The sequence below is a fragment of the Bidens hawaiensis genome, unplaced genomic scaffold (assembly GCF_021521415.1).
Source record: "Bidens hawaiensis isolate Kalapana, Puna unplaced genomic scaffold, B.hawaiensis_p1.1 tig00022332_1, whole genome shotgun sequence".
Lineage (NCBI taxonomy): Eukaryota > Viridiplantae > Streptophyta > Magnoliopsida > Asterales > Asteraceae > Bidens > Bidens hawaiensis.
Window position 1 is genome coordinate 238703 of NW_027493479.1, and position 8600 is coordinate 247302.

Here is an 8600-nt window from a genome sequence, read left to right on the forward strand (position 1 = left end):
AAACCAATGGTTTTTCGATTTGGTTCGGTTTTTTCAATTTGAATTTTTTGGTTTCGGTTCGAAGTGAACTTTTCTCCCACAGCGATCCACGTCCACTACCACCATGTCCGTTAGCTGTCATGTAGATCCGGACCTCAGTGTTTAGTCCCCGTTGTGAATGCTCTAAACCGCTCTAAGTCAAGAAGTCAACTTCTTCAAGTTAGGTGCTTAACACACGTAAAGAACAAGTGGTCGCACCCCACACCCACACCCACAATGAATGGACCATCGAATATATCATGCTACTCATGGTTCCAGCTTCCATCATTTGACTCGATTGTTTCTAGACACACTTTTATAAGTACTGCGGATTCCCTCACGCACTCCTTCACCGCGTGTCATCCATCTTATTCATTCATTCATTCATTCATTCATTTCATTCTTCTTCGTATTTCAACTTCTGTAAGTAACCATCAATTTAGGGCTAGTGGGTTCTTCAAGGTTCGAAGGTAGGTGAAGAACTTGAAACAAAATTTCAATTTCTTTTATCTGATTATTTTTGTCTTTATCTATCTATCTATCTATCTAATTATATTATCAAACAAACAAGAATTGGTGGGTGGTTGGTGTTTAGAATCGTCTTTTAGCTTAATCATCATGACCCACTATATTCATCTTCTCATTTTGTTTACATCTCAACTGGAAAGTTGACCTTTTTGGATTTTAGCTTCTGGGTATGAATCTTTATACCATTTATTACTTGGGTTTTTCTTCTTGATGAATAAAAACTCTGTCTTTACACTAAACATTTGTTCTTGATGGGCTTTATGTCAAAAAGATTGCTTTTTGAGCATTTAAATGTTAAAGCTTCTGAAGATGGTGTTCTTGGATACCAGCAATCATCATCACCAGTTACTCTTCACAAATCATCAGCTGCTAAAATCAGCCCAGCAGTTCTTTTTATTATAATAATCTTGGCAGTCTTGTTTTTTATATCCGGTTTGCTTCACTTGCTTGTTAGATTCTTGACAAAACAACACTCTTCATCGAATTCCCATCGGTCGAATAACCGGTTTTCAGATGGATCTCCGTCTGCTGCACTTCAAAGACAGCTTCAGCAGCTGTTTCATTTACACGATTCCGGTCTAGATCAAACGTTTATCGACGCGTTACCGGTTTTTATGTACAAAGAAGTGGTGGGTGCTAACGAGCCCTTCGATTGTGCGGTTTGTTTGTGTGAGTTTGCTGAAAGTGATAAGTTAAGATTGTTTCCAACTTGTAGCCATGCTTTTCATATTAGTTGTATAGATACATGGCTTTTATCGAATTCAACTTGCCCCCTTTGTAGAAATACCCTTTTTGACCCTGGGTTTTCGATGGATAACCCGATGTTCGATTATGATGATCTGCGTGAACCAGATGAAAGTGGTGTTTCTGCTGGTATAAAAACAGTTGAAAATGAACCGGAGGTGATTTCTGTTAGACTTGGAAAGTTTAGAAAATTGAGTGAAGGGGACAGTGAGACGGGAGGTGAGACGAGTAGTAGCAATTTAGATGCGCGAAGATGTTATTCGATGGGCTCGTATGAGTATGTGGTAGGCGACATGTATCTCCGGGTCCCACTGAGTCATCGGAGGGATTTGCAAGATTCAAGATTTGTGAAAAATCTTGAACAAAATGAGCAAAAGGAGCGGATTGAGAATCGTACTCTTGATGAGGATATTGAAGGGAAAAAGATTAATATTGGTGCAAAGACGGATAGTTTTTCGGTTTCTAAGATCTGGTTATGGTCCAAGAACCGAAAGTTTGCTGGTTCCGATGATAATCAGATGCATAATCCATCTTCGGTTGATATGGAGCTACCGCGAATTGGGAGATTACAAGGTACATGATAAAGAATTATGCTTTTGGATCTTGTTTATGTGTACTTTTCTTGAATGATCATTAGTTAAATAGTCATGTGTTCTTGCTACATTTTATAATGTCTTATATTGTGATGCAAGATTTCTGTCATGGAGATGTGATAATATTCTGTACTTTGACAAAATCTACTAATTCATTGACCATGACAATCATTATGGTTCCTTCTTTTTTGGTCACTGATCTTTTAAAAATATTGCTACTAACTGAGATACAACTATGTGAGTCTTGTGGGTGTCTTTTGATTGTATTTTTTTATTTTTATTTTAAGTTGCTTATGTGAGCTAGGGGTGTTCATAAAACGTTGAAAAATGACTGAACCGTAAAGAAAAATAAGCAAGTTGATGGTTTGAGATTTATGCGGCTCGGTTCAAAGTTCAGCTTTGCTGGTTTGACGGTTTACCTATCTGAAACTTGGACCCCATCGTTTAAGCTAAACTAGCCAACTTTTTTTGTTTATTTTGAAATGTGCAATTATATATTTTCAATTGTTCATGAACCATCTTGGTCTTTTTAGAAAAATTTAATACAAACTAACAATCAGTTCAAACTGTCATACCAATGAAACCAGCTGACCCCCAACCCGGCCGATTTGCTTTGTCGTTTCTCAAAACCATAGTCAACAGCTTGGACCAGGTCAAACCGGACTGTGAACGCATTTTTAGGAGGTCAATACTACCCAAGATTTGCAAACTTTTGAGTGTGGAACTTTGGGTCAGGTCAAACCATGCAAGGTGTTAAAGATATGAAATTTTGTGTTAAAAGATTCAAGATGCCTGTACTATCATTGATGCCTTTAATCATTCGTATTTGGAATCCTGTAATTGCATAATTTAAGGACAAAACTTGCTTTTGCTTTTGAAAAATCATCTTTACTTTAATCATAGCTTTGGTTGTTTGTCTTGATTCTGTTCCTCCATTTTTAACCATCTATAAAAATTATCGTTATATTACAATACAGTAAGTATGCATAAAATAATGTACTGTTAGCTACTAAGGTAGTGTAACTTGTAAGGATGTTTCTAACACCATCTCCAACGCTATGTCCATATGCGCCCATGAGATGATGTAAAGAGGCCCTTTGGAAGGGCAAGGCCAGAGGGGAAAATCCATGGGAGGAGAGCTCGTTTACAAGGGTGGGTTGTACACCGAGATGGGACTATGTTTGTTATGGACTGAAACCATTGTAAGGTATGAGACTTGTTTCACATCGATTGTATGTGCAATATATCCGAGGTTTATAGACCAAATAGGCCTCCTCACCTGATAGACTAATCGTTTGGTTGAGTACTCCTGTTGGGCTATAACAAATTCAGGTCTTTCCAAATTTTATTCGGATACTTATATTTAATTATTGTTTAAAGTAATCAAGTATGTAATGTTTTTATTCTAAAAATATTAATTTATATCATTTCTTACATTTTTTTTAACAGCCTATCATTTTTTTACATTATCTTTTATTTCTCTTATACAATAGTTTAATTTATATAAATTATATTACTAGAAAAGTATTACGATGAAAAAAAAACATAAAAAATAAAGATGTGAAAATGTAAGTATATGTGGGAGCGGGTTGTAGGTAGAGAGAAAATAAGTGTTTTTAAAATGATAAGTGGAAAATATTTTATGTTATTTTATTTCATTCTGTTCTTCGGTTTATAATGACTTGTAGACAATAGTTAATTGGAAATTGCGTAAAGTTGATTATGATTATGTTTTGTGATTTTTCTTTTGTTTTAAAATAATCATATCTTGAGAATAGGTGAAGAGTTGCAATCAAAAATTTGATTGTTATTTCAAATTTAAATTGAGATGCGCACTTGACATGCAGTAGTTTTGTAACAAACATATTCGTGGAATGATGTTTCAAATTATAATAACTAACATAGTTGAAACTATAATTATGTTTGGTTAACATAATTCAAAAGAGAATATAATAAGGTAATGTTTGATATGCAAGAACAAGAGATAAATTGAACGGAATCACCTAATACATACTCTATTTCATTTCTTTTAAAACACCTCAAATTCATTATGTACACCCCCCTGTTTTCTTCATTCTATCGCATCTTTCACCTACATCACTTCCACCACCTTCCCATCACTAGCACCGCCACCCACCACCCCTGCCCACCACCACCCCTGCCCGCTGCACCACCTGCCACCGCCAACCACCACTACCAGCTGCCTCCAACCACCATCATTGACTGCCTCCCATCCGCCAATCACCACCACCACTACCGCCAAACATCATTACTGACGCCACTGCCCATCACCATTACCGGCACCACTCACCATTACCCCCCACCAACGCCACCATTGTCACCTACCACCAATTTTATTGTATTCATTTATCTTTCCTGCCTACCTAGCGACATAAACTAATAATCCAATTGCATTCCTAGTTACCACATGGTAACCAAACAAGATAATGGAATGGTAATGATACATATTTTTTCTTTGTGCATTCCATTCCTCCGTCCATTTCATTCCTACATCCATTCTCGGCTTCACTTCTGGTAGCCGTAGGTTGAACTCGATCGGGTACACCACCATCAATGCCATTCACGATAGTCTTCACAGAGAAATCGGATTATTAATCAAAAGTGATTAGTTTTAATAGGTTAGTAACCGGTAACAGATATTTGGCCCTTTTTAAACTGTTATGTGGCAGGTTTTTGACTTTTGGCCATAACAAGTTTCCAATCTAACCAATTACAATCTCCTTCAAATTCGTATTGATTTAACAAATTTGAATCCCAAATCTACTTAGGCTGAGGGGTGTGGGTGGCGCGAGAGGGGGCGCGAGTGGGGGCGCCAGCCAATAATATTGTGACGTGTGGCAGAGAGAGAAACTTGATAAGATGGGTGTTGGTAGTGGTGCTCGCGCCCCGGGACATGGTGTGGAGGGGCGCGAGAGGGGGCGCGAGCGGTTTTTTTTTTATTTTTTTATAAATGTATTAAAAAAACGTATTATTAAAAAAACTCATAAATTATTTAAAAAAACACACATTAATTAAAAAAACACATTAATATCTAAAAAAAAAATTAAAGTACTAAAAAAAAAACATTATTCTTATTCTTCGGCTTGGTCTTCTTCGATCAACCTCTTCCGGATACGTTCCTTTTGTTTTTCCATCAGCATTTGGTCGACCGGATTTAGGTTACTGAAGTCTCTTGTAAGGAAGTCCAAATCTCTCATTCTTTTTTTTTCCTTTTTGTCATTAGAGACCACCTCCATGGTTTTGTTGAATTTATTGAGGGATTCAACAAGATCGTTGATGTTTACGGCTTCCCCCTCAGCCGGTTTTTTGCCCCTGGTGTCCCTTCCCAATGGCCGCCTCCTCGGCGGTGAAGACGTTTCCTTCCCCGCAACGTTTAGGTCGAATCCAACCCGGCAATCCGACCCGGCGGAAGTGCTGTACGCTCCAGACGAACTAGTTTTAGTCCGTTTCGGCCCTACTTCCGCATCAACGTCCGGCGCCACCAGCTCAACCCACTTAGAACACCTTCTCAACCTCTCCCACACCTTTACATCGTCCCACGTCTTCACCGTCCCATACCTCCGCAGGCACTCCTGCTTCCACTCTTCGACAGTGAAATTATAAACCGCCAAATCGTCACTGCCACTTGGTCTCATACGACCGGCGTTCCTGTTGAACAGATTAGTAAACAAGCCGACAAATTTTCTGATTTCGGTCCACCGACCCGAAATCATATCGGCGTTCCGCTCTGTACTCCCAACGAGCGAATAGAACGTCTCCCTAACCTTTGTCCAAAAGACCTTGCTCTTTTGGTAGTCCGCTGCAAAATGCATAAATAAATTTGTAAGTCTTTTAACTTTTTTATTTAACTTTTTTATTAAAAATCATTTTTAAAAACGTTAAAACAATTACCGCAACGCCGATCCTCAGAAGTGACTATCCAAGCCCGACACAGGGCTTCCTTCTCATCCGATGACCACGGAGTGATTTTCCGTTTCGTCCTTCCGGTCGAAGCCGAACCCGACCCGTCCATTGCAATTTGTTTTTTCCGGTGGACGCGTCTTCTTTGTCCCGCAGCTTCACCTTCTGGTTCTTGTGTCTCCGGAACTACAAAGTTAGGAGACGGTTGTATGTTGGATGGTTGAAAGCCGGATGGTTGTTGCGACCCCGAATAAAACATCGCTTGGTCCGGTGCCGACCATAAATCGTCGTAACTGTAATCTGAATCTAGGTTTGGGTACCAATTTCCAGCCATGTTTTTAAAAAAAGGTTTGAAAGATGGGGTGATTTTGGGTTTTGGGTGTGGTATGTGATATTGGTATGTGATATTGGTGTTGGTTTGGGTTTGATATAGGTTTAATAGAGAGAAGATTGTATGTTTTATATTGTTGTTGGTTTGTATTTGATATAGATATTTATAGAGAAAAAAATTTTTTTTTTTTATTAATTAAAGAGCCAACGGCTCATTTTTAAGACCCCAACGTCTCTTTCACAATTCCCCAAGTCCCTTTACGCCCAACAGCTCCCGCGAGACCCCTTGCACCTGCCTCTTTTTCCGCGCTCGCGCCCCTCTCGCGCCTCGGTGGTGTGGTCCTCGCGCCCCGGGGCGCGACCGGCTGGTCTCTTGCGCCCTTTCTAGCGCTCCACACCCCTCAGCCTTACTAAAAATTCCAATGGTAACAAAACACCTTTTGAACAGTCCTGTTTTGAAACAAGAATATTATTGCGTGTGTATTATTTTGTGATTATATATTGTACGGGTCCAAGTGGACCTTTCTGACAAGGAAAACTGTGGAAACTTGAAATGATTACAAGAAACCGCCTGTTATATCGTATTACCTGTTTTTTGGTTTTGTTTTCTGGTACATTCATAGTCGAGCGTGCGTGACTAACGCACCGTGATGTTTTAGACTTTGGACAACCAACAAAATAATACATTCAAAAAACTAAAAAAAAATAGAACACTTTTATATTAATATTTTTGGCTACCAAGTAAAGAGGTTATAAACTTATAGATTGCCGATAAAACAATAAGAAAAATCCTCAGGGCGACCGAGTGGAGCTAGATAGCCAACCATCACGCTAGATATACCCATCAACACCGCCGCCAGTGTCCCCATCACGCGTGATGGGAGATCTAGCGTGATAGCCATCACGCTAGATATATGACCGAATCACAATTACCTATATATATATATATATATATATATATATATATATGTATGTATATTAAAACCCATCAAACTACAACCACCCCCACTAAATTCCATCACTGGTGATGGAATGTGGCGGGGTGAAATGGCACACCACCATTGGGTGTGGTGGGTGATGGAAATGGAACCACCCCCTCCCCCTTAGTGAGCATATATCATATATGTCACACCCCCGACCGAAGGCGGAAACGTCGGAGCGTGCGTAGATTGAAATCATGCACATGGTATTAAATGTAAAAACTCTTATTAAAATAATCCAACAAGTTGTTAAAACTAAACATAATCCAAAATAGAAAACATGACATAGCAATTTATTCATTAAACTTTTAAGTCTGACTCATCCCCTTTATGAAACTTCAAGAATCTTCCTTAATTTTCATTACCTGAAAAACATGCGAGAGTGTCAACCAAAAATAGTTGATGAGAACATAGATTTTAAATTTAAAATAATAGAAAAGTATGTATTATGTTGAAATATTTCATATGTGTTAAGTTACTTTATATACTTTAGTGATTATAACCAAACATCTGACACAATTAGCGAGTCGTCTAATCCATGATTAGACTATTATGTTTAATGTTTAATGATCGTCGGATTCTGAGCACACAGGCCTCTACCCGAAGCCTGAGTGGGCGGGTCGGGCCAATAGATCTATCATCATACTACCACGGGCTTAACAAGTTAATGGTTGTCAATGCGATTAAGTATATGCTTGTAATGATCACACAAAATGAATATATTGAGTAAAGTTTGAATCAAATAACATTTATAAAACAAAGAATAGATAAGTTGCATGTTTCCACCCCCAAAGTATAAAACATTTATAAGCATGTAAAAGAGGCTATGAACTCACCTTGCTCGATGGATGAACACAAACACGAGCAAGAGTTTGTTGAACCGGTCACGGGATGCCCTATATTAAGTTTTGATTTTTAAAGTTAGAATGTCGCATACTAGAATTTTCTGAACCAAGAGCATGACCTCCAGCAAGTTGATTCCCAGGTAAGAGTCGCGGATCCAATGAGATTATTTACACCACTCTTGCCTTAGGCAGAACCGTTTTCCTTTTCAGATACATACATACTCGGTTTATACTCTATTTGTATACTAACTCAAAATGTTTTTGAATGTTTTGGTAAATAAGAAAGTACGAGGTTAAAAGTGTAATATCATATAGTTTTGGGTATTTATTGTCATTTAGGAAAGCATAGGGTTCAAAGTGTAAATCTTATTGTTTAGGATGTTTATTGACATTTATGAAAGTATAGGGTTTAAAGTGCAAATATTATTATTTAGGACATTTATAATAACTTTATGAGTTTTTGAAGATCATAAGAATACTCATAGTTGTTCATGGAAAAATTATACTTTTGATATAAGATTTTGAGAAAATAATTGTGATTTTTTGGAATAACATGATCATCATAATATTTAAAGCAAAAGGTAAGGTTTTTATTAACAATTTATGATGATCATGATAAGAGTATATGAACAACTATAAAG

At 37.9% G+C, this 8600-nt stretch overlaps 1 pseudogene; it reads left to right on the forward strand.

The window, feature by feature from the left end:
- Positions 1 to 448: 448 nt before the first annotated feature.
- Positions 449 to 2067, forward strand: LOC143565424 (RING-H2 finger protein ATL46 pseudogene; annotated as a pseudogene).
- The last annotated feature ends 6533 nt before the right edge of the window (positions 2068 to 8600 follow it).